The sequence below is a fragment of the Apteryx mantelli genome, chromosome 12 (assembly GCF_036417845.1).
Source record: "Apteryx mantelli isolate bAptMan1 chromosome 12, bAptMan1.hap1, whole genome shotgun sequence".
In the NCBI taxonomy this organism is placed as follows: domain Eukaryota; kingdom Metazoa; phylum Chordata; class Aves; order Apterygiformes; family Apterygidae; genus Apteryx; species Apteryx mantelli.
Window position 1 is genome coordinate 22,369,168 of NC_089989.1, and position 20,323 is coordinate 22,389,490.

At 43.6% G+C, this 20,323-nt stretch overlaps 1 protein-coding gene across 2 annotated transcripts in view; it reads right to left on the reverse strand.

The window, feature by feature from the left end:
- FRMD4B (FERM domain containing 4B) overlaps nt 1–19,415 on the reverse strand; it is a 148,983-nt gene extending 129,568 nt beyond the window's left edge. For both annotated transcript variants that reach the window (XM_067303467.1, XM_067303466.1), the window contains exon 1: nt 19,406–19,415. The gene's annotated coding sequence lies outside the window, so the exon portion shown is untranslated. The remainder of the gene's footprint in view (nt 1–19,405) is intronic.
- Between the last annotated feature and the right edge of the window lie 908 nt (nt 19,416–20,323).

Genomic DNA, 20,323 nt, shown 5'->3' on the forward strand with positions numbered 1-20,323 from the left:
AGGGGAGAGGGCAGGGGGTGAAAAGTGAAGGATTCATCTGAAAAATACTTTGCAACAGCTTTTGAAAAGATGAGGGAGGGTGGAGGGAAGAGAGATCAATGTGAGAGAAGATTGCAACCAACAAAAAAAAAACAAATGGAAAGATTTCAAGTGAGCAGATCAGTGCATGAAAGCAGAGCCCTTGAATAAGCCGTATTCTAGCAGCAGTACTCTCCATACCCAGCAACATTTGCGAGTGGCACACATGCACAAGCATAATGTGGCCATAACTCACAGAACCATCACCAAATGGCAATTTTTCTGCTCATTGCAATAGCTCCTAGTACAATTTAGCAAAGACACAGAAGCTAGTCTCCATATTTCTCCCCCCTCAAAGCAGCAAGATTACTTTTCCAATGGTTGTTCATTGTTATTTTTGGGTTGGCTTACATTTTAACACAGACATTTCACAAGAACATACTCCTTAACATCACACTGCACACATGCTAAACATATGTAGCCAGTTTAAAAAGCCAACTTAAACTATTGAAAAAACAAATACATAAAAATAAACATGTAGCTACAACTCTAGTGTTTCAAATTGGAACATAATTAAAGAGGTGACTAAGCCAAAACATCCCTGAAGCCAAACACCAGGTTCAAAGAGCCCTGAACTCTGAGCATATCAGCCCAGGCCATAACTGCTCTTCACAGTGGGCCCCTAATGGACAAATACCTAGTCCTCATTCTTGGAAATTTGATCCTAAATTCCAGTCGAATCTGTTGTATTTATATGAACTTTAGATTTGGCATCTTTTACAAAGGTGTGTTCTGCTGTCATACGAGTCTGACATTCACAGAGTTTTGACAAAAAAATTAATAAATAGTTCAGGTTTGTTCATTCAGGGCAACCCCAAAAGCCGGATAGCTCCATATGGTCTCAGATTTCATGAGCAGCTCTGACGAGCCCACCTTGGAAAGCATCCCTGCAGAACAGCATTAATGTGCCTGGAAAGCCTCAAAAGTTCATGCTCCATTTAACACTACTGGGCACCCAATGATCAGCTTTCAGATACAAAGGGACATCAGAAGACAGTCTCCTTGTATACTGTCTCTTGTGCAATCACCACAACTGCATTAACAAATGGTTATGTCTGTATGCCTGCTCTCCAGGGATTTTCATAATTATTCCTATACACTAGGCAAGCTATAGCACATAAGCGTGCAGACCACTGAGTGAATATGTTGTGAATCCTCACCTAAACACCTCCCATTGAGGTGCTTTAACTGTTAGGAGAAGCTGCTTTTAAGCTCAGGTTGCAGAAAAGACTACTTTTAGTCAGAAAGTCTGGGGCTTAATCCTGACTTAAAGCCTACATTTATACATCTGCTTTCGGAGGGTGGAAACCAAGACTACTAGCTTAGTCTTCCAGGTATCCTGCCCAGAGCAGTAGCCTGTATGGAATAGAAGGGCCTTGGAAGCTTGCGGATTTCTCTCCACCACCCACTTGCCCCCACCACCCAGCAACAGCAACTACAGACCAGCACCGGACAAGTACCTGCCTGCCGATTTAACATCAACATGGGAATTCCTCCTCCTCGTTCTCCTCAGCTATTTGCATTCATTTTGTGCAGCACCGATTTGTACAAACCTTTGGTTTTACAGCACGCAGATCCAGGGAGCTACACCCGTCTCACATGGCCGTCCTCTCCCCGCAGTCAGGTAACAGAGTGCCAGGAATTCAAAGGCCCATTTCTGAGAGCAAGGGGATCTGCAAGGGAAGGCAAGCCACTGCACGTCAACCAGGTATCACAGCAGCTATCTCCAAGTCTGCTGACATGAAGGGTCATGTGCTCTACCTCCCAGCAACACCTTTTCTCCAGAACTTATAATCTTGCCATTTTAATTCTAAACAGGCAAAAAAGTGGCACAGAAAGGGCAAGCTCAAATATAGTATTCTTCCTAACATAATGGCTATGTGAGGAATCCAGGTTTGCCTGTAAAAAAAACTGTCAACACAAGCAGCAGAAGACAAAGTTTATGCGCCAGAGCTGTGAATGTATGTTTGCATTTTAAGAAAACATGGCCAGCTTTATGGTAGCAACTTTTCTTCTTTAAATGAATCTTTATAGGTATTTCTCCCCAATACCTCTTGCTGTCTTCCTCCTCTCTCCCCAGCTGCCGTTTTAAACCAGCCCCTTCCCACCCAAAACATGCTTAATCACAAATAACTAGCATCGCAAAGAACCTGAGAGGTGCCCAAGGCTATTTCTAGAAGAACAGCCTATGTAGCAATTTTGGAGAAGCACATGTTTTCCAGACTGATCTCTCAAACTCAAGCTCCCTGGCCACAAACAGAAGAGCTCCCCTTACCTGCTCTTCCTCACCTACCATTTTCCTTCTACTCAAATACACAGATCAGAACCAAACTGGGAAAAATAAGAATGTCATGGCAGGTTTGGTTTTTCAATATCTGCATAAGCCAACAAGGGCTTTGTTTGCTAAGCAATGACAGAGTATTTAAATGATGATGATTAAAATTATTCAACCGCTCATCACACCTTTTAGAAATACTGGCTATATTTATTTCATAGCAGGGCTTTTTCTGAGTTCAGCAGTTCAGACTGTCTGCCTCCAAACCAACACATGTGATGAAGTTCTTATACCTCCAAAGCATAGAGACAAGAGAATGTTTGGCCTTTTTCAGAGCAAGGTCTAAGTAAATCAGTGTTTTACAAGGACTCTAAGAAATCTGGGTGCTTCTGCACATGAGCCAGTTTCTAACTGGAAGCTGAGGAAAATTTTCTTGGGAAAATTCACCCTAACCAACAACGCAGGGTTTTTGAAATCACAGTTCCTGAAGCAGCTCGTACTGGCTGCCACTGGAGACAGGATATTAAACCGATTCATTCCGAGCATTTCTGCAAGCTTCACTTGAGACTTTAAATTTTGTACAAGTTTTCATCACCTACACAGCTGCCAGACTGAAAGGGCATTTAATATCAGGATGCAGAAATTTCAGTGTAGCCAATACAGCCGAATAGGGCTCACTACAGCACGTGTTACAAACTTGTTAAGCCTCCCAAGCAACCGTACAAAGGTAATACACTTGCTGCTTCTTATTTAATAAACCCTGTGGTTTTATTAGCTAGGGAAGAGTACATTGCTTTGGGGCAATGATTTCTTTAGAAGCAAGCCTTTCAGTTCTATCCCACAGGTAAAGTCACCTAGATCCTTGCAGCAGCATTCGGCCATCCGTAAGCACCAGCAGCACCTGGGAATGACCACGCTTCACAGGTAAGCACATATCCAGTTACTTTTTCACATCCTTCCTGAAGCTCATTATCACATCAAGACCATGAACTTGTGCAAGACCTACTCATGCATAATCCACTAGTTGTCTGTAAAGCTCCCCCCCAGTAAACCTCTAAGAGCACAAGTAATACAGAGGAACACTCACTTCAGAGCCCCTGACCCTCCCTGCCTTTGCTCTCCCAAGCTTGCTTACTTGCCCTCAAACCATCCTCTCAAACTGTCCCATGCCTTTAGTTTCTGCGGGTTATCAGAGGTGCAGATTAAACGCATGAGAATACAGTACTTCAGCTTGTGGTGGCAATCTCCATTTGCCCTTTCTGGCCAATGGCTAACTCCATCCCGATTAGGAAACAGGCTTATCAAACTTGGAGAGATAAAACTAAAGCAACCCTTGTTGAAACACAGCGCAATTCTAACTGAAGGAAAGTCCCCCTTTCCAATTACTCTAGCAGCTGATAAAATGGTCTGTCAAGGCTTTCTTTAGGAACAACATGAATTTAGTTGAGATCAGTATTTAATTATCTGTTGCTTTACAATAGTCTCCTGTTTTCCACCTCTGACTTAATAAGGAACCTTCAGCAAATTAAGACACAAGTCTAGTTAGATGACAGTTTGACTGAGCACTATCAGAGGAGGAAATGTAATTTTGCCACTACAGCAATTAGCAACTGCACTCTGTACTGAAGCCTCAGTGCCATAGAAATAAGACAAGCTCAACATGCTGCTTCTTGTTTGAGGCTAGTTTCTAAAGCACCAGCTACATAGAAAAGCCTATTTCTGATTGCTGCAGTCATGCAAATGAAATAGCAGCTGAAACAAAAACGCACAGATGACAGCACTGGGTAAAGTTTGACAGTTCTTCTGTTGAAGCTCAGACAGCATTCAAGGCATTTTCCACTGCTGTTTCTGCTAGGTTTGATATAGCAATGTGCATACATGCAACCACCAACCACTCTGAAACTTGGTGGATTCCAAAGTTTTGGAAGTTGTAAGCAAAAAGATCGAAGGCCTCAAACTAGTTTTGACTTGGGCCAGTTCCAAGAATTTACTTGATCAGATAAAAACATTAATGGAGAATCCAGCCTGGGACCTTCACAACTGTGCCATGCATGTCACACATGCATCAAAAATTCAGACTAACATCAAGGTGTGTCTTATGCCAGATAGGAGGCAGAAAGGTAAAACAGTAAAAGTGAAAAGTGCTTTTGGTTGTTTTGGCAACAACAGTTAGAAACCGACACACTTGTGCTACCTTGGCTTTAACAAGTTTCTCCAAGTCAGCTGCCTGCAGTAACAGCTCTTTATCCCACAGCAAACCTTGTCCTTTTTTCTTAAATCCAGTATTCACTATAGGCTAGGAGCTAATTTATGGCAATTCATTAGGCTACAGCAACTCAGGCAACAATAGTTCAAGCCCTAACTTTCCTAAAGGTATTCTTCACAAAAGCACTACCGCACCCTCGCAAAAAGTTAATTAAGGATCCTTTTACCTGCTCACAGAAGATCATAAGGCAGATACTGCCAAACAGGTTCACTTTATTACCAATTTCAGCAGCAATTCTTCTCTCCTAATCCCATCCTGAACACCAGGTAGTCAGGCACATTAAAACAAAAAGAGGTTTATTCTAACCACCTAGGCAGTAGTGTTGCCTGGGAGGTAGCTTGCAGCAAGGCCAAGACACAGCTCAGTATGTTAGGACAAACTGCTCTTCCTAAAGTTTGCAGGACATTCCATTCTTACGAAGGCCTCCAGTCCTCCAAATATTTACCTGAGGCTCACCTTTACATTCACAGTTTTCTAACGGAATGATGAGTATGCAGAAAACATTCCACTGCAAAGTATCTTCTTCAAAATTCAGGTATATACCAGCACATTCCTGCCCAAATCATGTACACACTTTGGATTCTATTCTCACAAGCAGAGTTTGAAAACAGCTGCTCCTATTACCTAGTTTTCACTAAAACCACCAAGACATAGCTTGACTACTAATAAATATTGTTAAACCTTTACAGTGGATACACTTATCACAGTGTAAGATTACTCTGTAATCCATTATTTAGTTCTAGACAAGGAAAAGACATTTGATATTGCTGTAACCATGCCAGGAGCTCTATGGTTCTAGCAGGTTAAAAAAAAAGGTATCCTGTTTTTTAAAAGGTCTAAGCTTTACAATAGCGAAGCCATTGCTAATGTATTACTCCTTTCTCAGCACGCTTATATCCACAGCAGACATCTCATGTAATGACTTTGCAAAAGAGATCTTGCACAGAGCCACACAAGAGTCAAAGACCACGCAGGGGTATCTGCGGATACAGGAGCTTGCAACTCAGTTATGGTAGACACAAGAACCTGTGGATGCTCAGTACTGGAGTTTTATATACAAATGAAGAAATGGCATTTAAAAGTCCGAGGAGAAAGCATTATTAGATGCATAAGTAACACAGCATTCCTCAGCTTGCAGAGGACTTACCTGGGGCCCGAAGAGGTCAAGGGCACAACTTCCCTAGCACCACGACACACCGCGCTCAGGGAGAGCTAGCATCGCGCACCAAACCCCGCACAGCTCACCGAGCAAGAGGCACAGATTTGTGCAGTGCAGCCTTAACCTACAAGACAGAGCTGCCTATCTGCATGCGAGTTAGTCTTTCTCTCTGAGCATGCCTATTTTTAAATCAATACTTGTATCTGTATTTTTTCCTCAAACCAAATGTATTTTAGCTTAACTTTCATCTATTAAAAAACATGGTGTAATGATGAGGGTACTTCTAACCCTTCCAAGAATCATGTATACCCTACTCCAGGCAGAGATTCCTATAGCTGTATCACCACCTCATTTCCAGAGAAAATCTTTCAGTTACAACGATGTTGCTAGCCTGTAATATCAGTACTGAAAACTTTTACTGGATGGTGGTAGGTTTGAATTTGATTAATTTTTCTTTCCATCTTGCCCCAGCCTCCCCTTAGACATATGTCACAACTTCAAAGCAAATGCTTTCCTGAAATAATTACACACTGAAGTGACAAACGCAGAGTTCCAAAACCTCTCGTGCTTGAGGAGGGCACAAAGCACCATTGATAAATGGCTCAATCCTTCTTCCCACTGGAGTAAAATACTATACTTCATCCAATCTTTGTTACACACAATACCAGACCGTTAGGATGTAGCACAATGACAGACTGTTTTAAGCAATCAGTCACAGTAAAAGAGAAGACAACTGAAAGCCACAGTTGCATGTACAGACTAGTATCTTAATCCCCAAGTCAGTCACTAGGAGTGAGATGAAGTTGAGAAACTGCATAAAGTCACCCAAAATCCACCCCTATGGATCCCCTTCAGTATGTCTGGTGCCAAGCTTAATGTGTTTTAAAGCCACAGGTCTACCTCATACACATTCCTGCTAAGTTTTTCAAACCAACTTTCTGGTGCCTGGCAGAGACTTATCTGAGGAATTGCTTAACATGGAGCAAATCCAGATCAGGCCTGTACCTGTTTTCTCAGCTTTCTGCGCTATCAACCCTTGTTACATTATATTGAATAGTGCTCCTGCCTCAATGCACCCAAATACTTGCCATTTGTTTCTTTGCATTGCCCGATGCAAATCCTCTCTTGCTTTAATATTTATTTGCAGACCTTGTCTGTGCTGTGCAGAGTCATCATTTACCGCAGCCTTCAAAATCAAGTAATTTATTGTAGAAGTTACCACACTAGTTATAAGAACCACTTGCATAAGAAACCATTAGAACAAGGGAATATTTCAAGCAGGTATTTCCAACTCCTCAAAAAAACAGATTTTGTTCTGTTTTGTTAGCTTTGCATCATTTTTCTTCTTATACACAAGCATCTTCTGCCTCCTTGACTAAACCCAGAGGTCAGCTCTGTGTGGAAGACAGTCACGAGCCTCACGAGGCCGACTCAGCCTCCACAAATGAAGGAGCATGTTGCAAACACCAGTCAGTGGGCTACAGAATTTCTCAGGACAAAGAAACCTGTTAAGGGGGGGGCTATTTCCAGCTGAGCCTCTCCTGAGTGGGTTGGCCACACTAAATCTACACAATAACCAACATCAGGACTGAACCAGGGGCCTTCCGAGCTTAGAAGTGGTATGGCACAAGTCCCACAGCAGCACAGACCCAGGCAAGGCTCACACGACAGCCAGTGACAGCAGGGACAGGGCAAGATGCATGGTCTGAAAATAAAGTCCCAAGAGCTTGAGGTGACACATTTTTGCCAAAAACTACTCTTATATCTGTAGTAGGCCCAGAGAAAGGCAAGCTACACAGGTGTCAGGATTCATCTACAACAGATTTCCTAGTCAAACAAACCCTCCTCCTCCAAAAATTCTTTCGTTTCCAGAAGCATTAGATATGAGGCTGCTTTGGGAAGAGCACTCCTTAGAGCATTGTCAGAAATCCTTTCCTGTGCAACAGGAATTTCCACTCCCACCTGCTCCCAAGAGGCACAGCCACCCTGAAATCTCCCCCGCCCCGACCCCGAGTCACAAATGTTCGAAGACTCCAGTTTACAGGACTAGAAGTGCTCCAAGGAACACCTGGGGACAACATCCAGGCAGAAATTCACCCTCCTCCCCATCCACCACACTCCTGCAGCACTTCGCATGACACCTCCAAATTTCTGGCACTTGAATTATGCTTTGTCTAGAATGGTACTATTATTCAGACAAGTTTTGCATATGAAGGCATGCAGGCACAAATAATAAATGGCAAGCAAAATCTGTTTTAACCACAGTATGATTTTTTGCATCCTGATGAAGTAACTGACAACTCTTTTGTACAAAGTACAATATACACACATATATGGTATGTTTTAGAAATGCATGCCATGCTATGGTGTATGAACTTTAAAAGCAAAGAAAAATCCCATTCCCCCCGTATTCTCTCAAGTCCACATGCAGTTGAAGTTTTAGCAGGAAGAACAGGCCACTGCAAGAAAAACCCAGCAGCACAACTGACAGTACCAGTGGATATTGCTTCAGGTCTACCAATATGTTTTTCCAAATGGAAAGGAATGGACTTTATACCTGTGGTTCCATCTTTTTCCCTTCCTCATTTCAAGCAAGTAAGAGTTCCTGTAAGAAAGGAACTGGGATCTTCATTTTTGCCATTACATCTGACAATTCCGCATAGCACTACTTTGTACCTGGAGGCTACAAAACCACATGGATAAAAGGAAGCTCATATCTAAAATCCTTGTGTGTCAAGGCCAGGTCTGACTTCACTGCAGTCAGGTGTGAGAGTGTTGCATAACTAAGTCATGAATCTCCTGCCTTCCTCCTTGCCTGTGCACCTATACACCTTTGTCATGCATTCAAGACGTTTAAGGGCTCCACCACTAACATATATCCACTGCTTAAGATTAGCTATTATAACACAGGCCCAAACACCAAACATTAGTCAATTAGGGGCTCTTTAAGCAATTTTTAATTTGCTTTAAAAGGTTTGCCTGCAACTGTAAAAAACTCCTGGCATATATAAAAAACAATGAAAATATTAAATCCAATTTCTGGTTCCCCAAAGCATAAGCCTAAGCCTGCAGCTATTGCTCCTTTGTAAAGCACATCTCAAAGTCTCATCATAAGAGTTGCATTGATAAATTCAGACAAGACAGGAGTCGCATGCTGCAGACCTCCCTCCTGACTCTGCTGACAGCACGTCTCATCCCTCACCCCGGGCAGCCGGCACTTCTGTTTCTGCAGTTCAGGTCTCAACTGAGAAAACACCACATTTCCCAGGCCTATTTCGGTGCTTTTGCACAGGTTGTAAGGGAAAGGAAGGAAACATCATCTTTCTTTACAGAGGTAAAGAAACTGCCAGAAAATACTAAACATGCTCCCAAACTACTTTCAACAGGACTATACACACTTATGGCAATGGTCTGCTAGTACAGATCTTACCATGCAACCAAAGATGAAATTTCCACTTACCTGGAATCACTAGATGAAACTTGCTAATGATAAATTGCTGGTCAATTTATTCCCTACAGCATTTCTACGCTTGCCACTCAGATTCATTTAAGAGGTTTCCTCTGTTTCTCCTCTGGCAGCTATTTCCAGGTAGTCCCACCCATGGCTAGCTTTTACTTGATATTCATTTTTTCACATTTTATTTTAGGACAGGACTACGGAATGCTGCTAGTAATAAAAACAAAACACAAATAACTACAACTTTGCAGAGGAAGTGCCAAGGGAAAACACACATAGTTACCACAAAGAGCAACCACACGCCCTGTACTTAAAGACAGGGCCACAGACAACAGCTGTTACAGCAAAGAGGGAGTCTTATTCCTAGTGCCACTAAGATCCCATGGAATTATATTTTAGTCAAGAGTGAAGATGATGACATTCAAATGTATTTAAATAAACATACCATATCTCAGCTGCTGTACACCTCAAACTCCATTCAAGCAATAGAGGGGAGCTTTAAAAGAAAGTATTTCTCTTACAGGAATGAGAGGAGAGGTGTAGCTTGCCCAAACAAGCATATGACGCTGTGGCAGGGTGTAACTTCTGGAAGACAAGATATTAACACATTGCTAACAATGGTTTCTGCCACTAAGCACCAAAGTTAATAGCACTAGTTTAAAGAAAATACAGAATTTCAGGGTGAGAATGAAGACTTTAAAAAAGTCTACTAAAAGCAGCTCCCTGATGTTTAAAGTGGAAGGAATCAAGTTAGTCAAGTTAACTCAAGCTAGCAAGCAACCTTTGATAAAGGTAAACTCCAAAACAGGGTTAAAGACTGGGTTTTGTTTAGCCTGACCAAACAGCTTTTACTAATGATTTTTCAAATACCTTTGTTATGAAACCTGTTTACTTAACAATAAAAAAATCAAGAAATATCTGATATGCCAGACTGCATAGCAGGATCTAGTTGGTTTCCTTTTCTACAGTTTAAATTTTTATACAATTATACAAATTATATATACACACACTGGAGACACTTCCCTCTCCTAATAAACCTACCACATCTGCATGGCTTTCACCCACATCCCCCTTTGACTAGGAGCTGACTGTCATGAAATTCCCTTTCCCAAATACCATTAAACAAATAGTGTAGTAGATAAGGACAAACCTTGCTGCACATCAGTAGAAATGATGAGGTGGTCACTAAGATTTTCAAAAATAAGTGAGGTTTGTAAGGAAAAAGCAGGAACTTTTATCATACCAGTAACCCCCAGTACCTACCCTAAACAAATGCTCCCTCTTCACCTCCCACACCTGCTATCAGGCAGATCTGACAGAGCACATTGTTTCCCCTCTCCTTCCCCCCCAAAAAATCATTTCATATAAGTGACAAACTTAAGAAACAATGTTGAGGCTTCCTATCAGGTTCACGCTATAGCCTAGAAAAAAGCTGTACAAACTAAGACTGCTAGTGTTCCCTATACGGCTCAAATAACAAGGACCCATTTGCTTATTAGATTTCAGCTTCGATTCAGCTTCTGTTTCACTGAAAACTTATTAGATGATTCCTCTCAGATGTTTCCAGCAGAGACTCAAAGCCAACCCTTATGCTGATTTGCAGGGCTTGTAGGTGCAAAGACTAAAACATGGAAAGCAAATTATGCTTTTGCCAAGAGAGGCAGACTCACATGGTCAGCATTAAAAAATACTGTCAGATAAGCACAGAGACCTTTCATCTGTGCCAGATAATGCATCAGCCTCCAGGCTGCCAAACAGACACCTCCCAGAGCTTCCCATTCCTGACTCCCATATTTAAAGTCAGGCTGCACTGTAGAAATTATTAGAAAAGGTTTTTCTCCAAACTTTTTTCTCTGCACAAGAGCACAGACTATTAAATCAGACAGAGATACGACTGATTTTCAATATGGAGACAACAGACAGCTTAAGTTTCAGCTAGTTACCTAGATTTAAAAAAACATTTTGGAAGACAGAAGAAAAAGCACAGAGCCCAGGCATCCAGAATCTCACACGTTCACTGTATTTCATATACACATCTCTTCCTCTCTGTAAATTACCCCACTGACAAGGATGTTTATGATAAAATGCTAATTAGATTTTAATGGCTAAAACATTAGATTCTGCTAATTCTCCACTAAGCTTTGAGGCTGTAGGAACAAATCCTTTAAAAAAATTGTTCTATTTTATTGTAAAATTTTTGTGAAGAATATGGTATGGATTAGAAAGACTCACGTTGCAACACTTCCTTTTAAAACTCCCATGTTTTGCCTTTCCTCTCCATAGGCAGTTTTTACATGGTGGTGCTGTCATTTTACTGAAAGACTATTATTAAAATTTTGGTCATTTAAGTTTGCTTTGTAACCAGGCTCCTCTCTCAGGCAACACTCCTGCAAACAAGGATGCTTCCTTCATATTATGCCCAAGAGTAAACTCAGTGTAGTCAGTTAAACATGCTTAAATTGCTGGATCTGCAGTAGAGGGTTGTAGTTTGTTTTGTAAGCTAGGAATAGAAGTCTAAACTAGAACAGAGTAGAGAGAAAGCGTCTTACTACTGCCAGAGGAAAGTAAGAAGAAATAACCAAACTCATTATACCACTGCAATTACCTCTGTGCACTGGGGACTTTTTGGATACTTCTGGGGCTTCAGATACACATTTTTCATCACTACTGCCTTCAGGGACAAACAGCATGACAGACCATGTCAAGGCCTGTAATCTTAGCTCCCCCTCCCCCCCTTCTTTTGAGGCTTAAGATTTTTTTTCCTTACAAGACCTGCTTTCTTCACTGTTTTGATTCAGTCTTTCTTGCGCAATAGCTACTGAACATGTGTACATCTGCTTTCCATAACATCCAAGCAGTACCGTTGAGATGGATGCAGTAACTGTGTTCCTGTAACCTATACGTTTAGTACGACAATGCCTCTCGAGCTATTATGTCACATAACATACATCAATATGTTATGATCTCAGCCTGTAGCTAGATTACAGATGGCAGACGCTTTCTGTGCAGGTACCCAGCCCAATCACGTCCAGAACGATGACTTCTCTTCCTAGCTGCTCTCCTCTGCTTTCTGGTTTTCTGGACTCCTTCCTCATTACCAACCTGACTGCTCCCTGCTGTAAAATAACCCAACATCTTTCTACTACATCTATCATGTTCCACCTCTCCATTACTTGAGCCTTAAACTGGCAAAAAAACAAGCACATCAAGCATTGCCATATGAAACTACTCAGCAAAGTCCGACTACAGAGAAATAACCTCTCTGCTGTTTTCTCTGGGCCAGGGCAGGCTGACTCAAGTGAAAACATTTTCCCAAATCTCCATTAATTGTTTTATTACTTTCATACTTGTTTCTAAACAAGAGAAATAATGGTCTCTCCCCCAAGGCCTTCTAGGACTTGAGAAAGAAAGAAAAAGGATGCACAACTTCATTTTTGTTCTTGATGCTATTTAACCTATTTAAAAATAATCAAAACATTGAGTCTGTTTCCTAATGCTCTTATGCTTCATTAAAAAGGGAAAGAATCAACCAAATCAGTCATGAATCAAGACAGTACACAGAAGAATTGGTATTTCAATAAAACTTTGCAATTCCATAGCTCTAGAAGTACACAAAGTATTACAAGGAAATATTTAAGTAAAACTCCAGGCGAAATTCTGGCCTCAAGACCCCCATTAATTTCAAGAGGGTCAAGATTTCATCATAGATTTCACATCTTTTGTCACTGGATTGGCTACAAGCTTTTTTCAGGATAGAAAAGCCTTGAAAATAACCTCATTCTTAGTATGTTTGTGGAAAGAGGATAAATTGCGAAAGCTTTTTTACACTGTATAGCAACGATAACTGAGAACTTGTAGAAAGAGTGTCTGGATTTCTGCTTTGTTTTTGCTTCCAAGTAAATGTGTTTTCTTTTAATGCAACACAAAATAAATGGATTTGTTTTTAAAACCATCTCTCCTACACTGGGATCTCCAAAAAGGATTAATTGTATGAAAGATTTATATATGTGGGAGAGTTAACCAGCCTACAGTATTCTCTTTCAAAGGAACTAAGCATAGTTCAAAAGTTTGTATAAGAAAAACTGTAGGGCTAGATTTAAAAAAAATATTAGAACAGGTTTTGGATCTCTGCCTCCCTCTACAAAGGCAGGGTCACATAACAATTTGACCAGGTTGTGGCAGTTTAACTAATCACTGCCCATCCCTGGAGCTGCAATAACTCATCTTGTGCATGCTCTTAAGACCAAAGCAGTGGCTCAAGCAATTCTTCTCACACAGTAACTAGACCATAATGTGATCTCAACCATACCAAAAAGCATTCACTGGTTTTGAAAAAAATTCAGCTTAGAACTGGAAGCATGTAGTAGTGATCAATCCTGCATTGGCAGAAAAAGGAAAGGAAGACCCTAGCTGTACTGCGGCTGCACACACCTGAGTTCCGGGACAACACTTCAAACCCTTAGACAACTCTAAGGCATAATGGTCTGTTAAACTGACAGATATCCGACAAGATTATCCAGTCGGAACTGCATTTCTTTTCCTTTAGCATTCCCCCTGCTCTTTCCACCGAAGTTTTGAGAACTGCTGAAGAACTAAAAATCTTGCTTACTCTAGATACAGCCTATCTACTAAACAATTTAGTCTCCAAAGAAACTATCAAGTAAAAATATATCCTTTCACGATTTCTAAGATAACCCTATAAATAGGCTAAGCAAAAAACAAAGATCTAACTGAAATTACAGTTTGTGTATATTTGATGTGCAGTCTGTTTTCCAAAAATTACTAGAATCATGACAGAACTATGTTTTGATGGTTTGTTGAGTTGCTTTAAAAAGCAAAGCAAAACAAAAAGCCCTGCTTTTTATAACCTATACCATCTAACCACAGAATCATTAGCAATTGCTGAAAGCCCTGATGCTATGCAACTGGCAACTATGCAAAGACTTAATGCTTTGAAATGGCTGGAATCAAACAATAGGAGCTTTGCCTTTGACTTTTCATCATTATATTGGAAGCAAACTGTTTACCCTGTTAAAAAAATAGATATACACACTCTAAGCCAGCTAAAGCATTATTACTATAACTAAAAATTGCCATGCAATACGGATGGCGAGGTACACAACAACAGAATGCAACTCATTTATCAATAATGCCCAGCGACGTACTTTTTGCACTCAACTCTTGATTTAATCATATTCTGGGCAAACAGTTTTAAGTATTGACCAATCTGGTAGCATACGGTATGTACTGGTTTATCTGAAGTCTGATTACAAACGCAGAGGTGCCAAGCCTATGCCTCCCCTTCAATCAGTCCTTCCTATGATGACGTGGTGATCTAAAAAGCTTGATCTTTCTTAATCTGTCATGTGGTTACATGTGCTCTACAGCTGTCCTCAGCTGGTCAGAAAACCTAAACAAAACACACAGCTGCTTTACAAAAACTGTTGTTTGCAGGCAACTCTTCACATGTACTACATAATCAATTCACATGTTAAGCACAAAGAAACTATCTCACTGGGGTACTCCTATTAAAAAACATGAACCAAAAATCTAACCTTACCCCCTTAAACAATTTGCTACGTTTTAGATTTTAGGTTATAATCTGAGAGGAAAAGTCTGAAGTTTGATTTAACTGCAAGCTCCCATACCAAGTTAATCTGAGCTCAGTAAGAGGTGTAATTTTGATTCCCACCTAGCCTGAGCATGCATTCTTTCCTTCCCCATGCTACTCTTGGAAGGGGTGGCCAAGAACTCCAAAATGAGCTCCGATTCAAACCTGGCAAGCAGCGTTCTCACTGTGCAAACCTCCGCTATTCCTTACTCACTACCAGCATGCAGCTCCCTCTGTGCTGGCTGCGTATACCCACCTGATTTGGCCAGACTGACAGAGCCTGACACTACCATCCAACTCCATGCATGGTCCTGTGCTGAAGCTGACACCTGAAATCAGCACAGACTAGAAACAGCAGAGACACACCAGCACTGTTGAGGAATCATTTGAGCTGGAAGAGCATCTTAGCTTCTCTCACCCTCCCCAGCACTGAACTGTCTCCAATCATCATCTCTAATATATTCCCAGATATGTAAAAAGCCCATCCTGACAAGCCCCAGTTATGAAAGTCATCACCAGCTCCTCCTATATAAGCACTTACTTGGCTGTAAACTACCCTTTTTTTTTCCAATTTAGTTTAAGAAACAGGATGGAAGTCTTCACAGAAAAGAGACCGAAGATTTGGGAGCCTGAGCACCTTATTTATCCCAGTGTTCAGTCAGCCACCCTGACTGGGTTGCTGCCCAGCAACTAACACCTTGAGATCACACACCACATTATAGCTCCTCCTTTACTGGTCTTCCTAAGTTAGCCTGTGCAACACAGCTAAATAAAAGGTTTGTTAACCCTGGGATTCTACAGCTGTATACGATAGTCCAGGAGTACTGCTGTCTGTGCCTCAACAATCAACTGTTTGTGGCACTGGGACTCATGCTCAGGGCCCCAGCTCTGAGCTACCTTACTCTGTCCAAAATCATGTGTCAACCCATTCTAAGGAGTAAGATCAAGGTTTCTTGACCAAGTCTTCCAAATCACCATGATTCCTCCCCATCCTTTTTGCTAATCCTTATATTCATATTATTGCTGAAACACTGTATCCCAGGGAAGAAAAAACACAAACATTATAGCCAATTTGTATGAAAAGACCAATTAAGTTCAGACATCTCATTAACCTTCTAACCTGTTTATCCCTGAGCTGTAATTTATACTACCACTTACAAATGCATTTGATATATTGGCCCACCATTACCAAGGGAAGGTGCAACAAAGCATGAACATAGTCCCTGAAATCCTGAGTAGTCCGTTTACCCAGATCCTTGTGTTCCCTCCCCTTCTCTCCTTCCTCCACCATCCAATGGACACTAATGAGCATTAGAAGAAGTAGGATCCAGAAAATGCACTAAAGCTATTTGAAAACTATGTAAGCCCTGCAGTAGGCTTATCCACGCCTGCTCCTTTTCCCCTCTGCAGCTGTAATTACCAGAAACTAAAGGTAGACTTGTCCCATAGACTCCCATAGAGAGACAAAGCTATGCTCACAGAAGTCTTTTTGTTGCTCCTGAAAGACAACGTGCAAGCACAAACTCACCAGTTTCGCTGCCAGACTGACATCAACAAGAGATGCAAGTTTCCTATGCCATGTGAAGGCATCACTATGGGCAGAGGAGGGAGACCAGGCCACAGTGCTAGCATGGCTGTCAGGCTTGCTGCACAGGCAAACACCCCACTTTGAATCCAGCTGTGCCAGTGCTATTCCCACCTATGTGCTTTTTAACACAGACACCACATAGTTTATTCCTTGTAGGGAAGAGGGGCAAAAAGGGCAACTCCTTCTCCACCCTGCCCTTTTCCACTCCAACACCTATCCACCAAGCCTAGCATTAACCATGTGCGCCAGTACATAGTAACAGCTAGCATTACTCTTAGCACCATCTCATTCCGCACACTTCACTTCCATGCATTCACAAGACTAAAACAAGTAACATGCGCTGAAAGTGAGTTATAGGTGATGTGGTCAGGGGATGTTTTCAATATTATACAAGACCTAGGAAAGACCCTCCAATTTCTAGAGCAGAGATGAATTCACAGCCTTTACTCTGGGGAACTACATAGCAATTCCATTTCACCAGCCAGAAAACACCCCACCTCAGTGAATATAAAAGCAGCAAACTCATAGTAAAGCACAAAAACAGTCACCTGCAGGTTAAACCTCAGGAATTCATTCACTCTTGTAATGTTTTCAAAATTATAGGATTCCAGGGCTTGTCAGCGGATTGAGAAGTTTCTATACAACCACTGTCTTCTGAGTAAGATTACATGTGTATTTCTAATGGAATGAAGCACACATTTTTAGTAAGCTTTTTTGCCACATTCAATACTTTAGTAGCAAACTAAAAATACTGTCTGACATAGCTGCACCCATGAAAGACGAAGGAAATCAGCAAGATGAATCTCTACATAAGATAGACTAAAGCTTGAAATCCACTCAGTTGCAGGGGATATAAATCTTTCCAAGGCAAGCACTACTAACTTCTGCAGAAGAATAATGCAGCTTCAAGAAGATAATTAAAAAAGCTGAGAACACTGAAATAAAAAACAAGTTCTTCCTATATGTATATGAACCAAGCATACCTAAAGCACTGCAGTTTTCTTGCGTCTGCAGACACAGCTCTCCAGCCAGCGTACCTGCAGCTGCTCAAAGATTTCCCAAGTTGTAGCCAAGTAAAAATTGATTAAAGACTTGACTATTTCATTGCTGCTGTTGGGAATCCTGTGTAAGTAACACGAATAAGCTCGGCTTCTCTTTGCTCCCCATCCAAAAAAACCAAAAATAAAGGCAGAGTGCACAGAACAATCCTCTAAAAGAAAAACTGTTCTCCCAGACAGAAAAAAGAATAGTGAGTAGCTGCTAACAGAGACAAGGAAATATTTTCAAGTGGATCTAACCCAGAAAAAAGATTCTATAGAAGATGGAGTCTGGATCCTTTCAAAGACACTGGTCTAATGTGCTCCTAACATGATTTTACCCTAGATCTCATCCTCCAGTCACTACTGCCACTCAGACTTTTTTTCCCTGTGTGTCAAATACAACAGTCCTCAGCTACCTTCAACAAAGCTATGTTTATTTAGTCACGGCCTTTGTCCCATGTATAGAAAGTAGCAAGCAGTGAGGTCACAGCTAAAGCATTATGTTATTTTACATCACAAATAATTGGATGACTGCGTTAGAAAGCCTAGTTTACAAACAGTGTTTAGTACACAGGTTTAACTTAAATAACAGATTTTTAATTAAACTGATACAAATTGCTGCAGAGGGAATCAGAAATCTCATGCCTCACATCTGGCAGGCTCTAGAGGAAGTTTATTTAAATTTAAAGTCTGTAGTTTTCCCAAATAGGTAGGTTTGAACTTAAAAACTCTGTAGAGGAAAGAAAGGGGCTGATTTGGGAGAGTGAAAAGATGCGTCAGAACAGCATGTCCGCAGAGAACCTGAAACTAATGACGGGTGGAGGAAGAGAAAGGCGAGGGGAAGCCGGCTGAGAACAATACAGGGAAAGAGGCTATTCTAGGAGAGAGGGGAGGAAGCCAAGTGCAGCCAGGAAGGCAAACAAGTGTAACAAAAGCAAAGGAAGTGTATTAGGTTTCCTTTTTTCCTTCGAGAGGCCTTAGTCCCGCAAGCATGTATTTCTGTCCAAACGTGTCTGGTCACAGTCCTGAAGAGACATGTGCTGTGTGTAAATACACTGCTGCCAGACTCCTTTCTCTAAAAGGAGGAGAAAGCCAGCCTCAGGGTAACGCAAAATGACAGTACCGGTGGATCCCATCCCCATCAGCAGACTCTAAGTTAGTGTGGGAGTATTCCTCAGACTTCTAAGTAAACAAATGGCTTTCAGTGTCTGAAAATGAGTAAATATTTGTTATCAACTAAACCGGGAGTGAAATTACATTAACACCACCGTAATTTTTTTTTTTTCATAGCGCTTGGCATTGAATTTAATTCTCCCCACACCCTCCCGAAGGTTTACTTTCTTCTGCAAGCCATTACTCAGTCAAAAACACCCGGCACGTTGCGAGTAATACGGAACTTAAACACGCTGCGAGCTGCAGCGCACGCAGACGAGCGCCATGAATAAGTGATGAGCCCGTCCCGCCCCGGGGACCCCTCCGGAGCGCTGCCCCGGGGGAAGCGGAGGCCGCGGGGCCGGGCGCCGTCGCCGTTGGCGCTGCGGGAGTTCAGCCCTGAGGGCCGAGGCGCCGGGGCGCACCGCACCCCCCCCCCACACACACACACACACACGCGCGCGCACAGGGGCCGGCGGCCGCCTCGCTCCTCTCAGGTTTGAAAACGCGGCCCCGCCCTCCTGTCAACCGCCGCAGCGGCCGCGCGCCCCCCTCAACCGCCGCGCGCCCCCCCCCTCCCCAACGGCCGCCCCCCAGCGGCGGCGGCACCTCGCCCCCCCCCCCCGCCTTGCCCCCGGCCGTGGCGGGCGGGGTGCGGGAGGGAGGCGGCGGCGGCAGCGCCGCGCCCTGCCCCGCGCCGAGGGGTGACAATGGGCGGCCGCGCCGCTCCCCGCGCTGCGGGGCGGGAGAACAATGCTCGCGCCGCGGCCGGCCGTTACCTTGGCTCGGGCTCCGTCCAGCGCCGCGGCGGCGGCGGCGGCGGCGGCGGCAGCAGCAGCGCGGCCGCCCCTGCCCTCTCAGAGCCGCTCAGCACATGGGGGCTGCCGGCGGAGCCCGCCCCGCCCGGCCCCGGCGCGCATCACGCCGCCGCCGCCGCCTCCCGCGGCGCAGCTGCTTCCCTCGCATCCAACCCCGGCGCGCTCGGGCTGCCCAGCCTCCCGCAGCGGCGGCTGCCGTCCAGCCGCCGCGCCCGCCGGGGGCCGGGCCCTGGCGCCGCGGGGTCCGCGCGGGGCCTCGGGCCGGGCGCGGGGGGGGGGGACGCCACCCGCGGCGCCAGGCTGCCCCCCTCCCCATGTGTGAGAGGTCTGGGGCATGAGGGGGCAGATCTGCCCCCCTCCCCAGGTGTGAGAGGCCAAGGCATGAGGGGGCAGATCTGCCCCCCACCAGGTGTGAGAGGGAGGCAGATCTGCCCCCCTCCCCAGGTGTGAGAGGCCCAGGGCATGAGGCAGCAGATCTGCCCCCCACCAGGTGTGAGAGGGAGGGGGAATCTGCCCTCCTCCCCAGGTGTGAGAGGCCCAAGGGGGCAGATCTGCCCCCCACCACATGTGAGAGGGAGGCAGATCTGCCCCCCCCCCCAGTTGCCCCAGCAGCTGAGGGAGAGGTGCCTGTGGCCATTAACACACAGGTTACAGGAACATCAACACATGCTGCATGTGGGCATTACATAAAGGTAATCTCCCCTTTCTCCCAAAGCATCTGAACTGTGCTTCACTGGCACACTCCCCCCAGATTTGAGGCATCCTTGTCCCCAACTTCAGCCAGAGCCAGATGAGGTACTCCACCATCCACAAACAGACAAGTGGCACCCGCACTGGCAAGTCCCCTGGCTCAGCTTCCCAAGAGCTGCTGCCAGTACT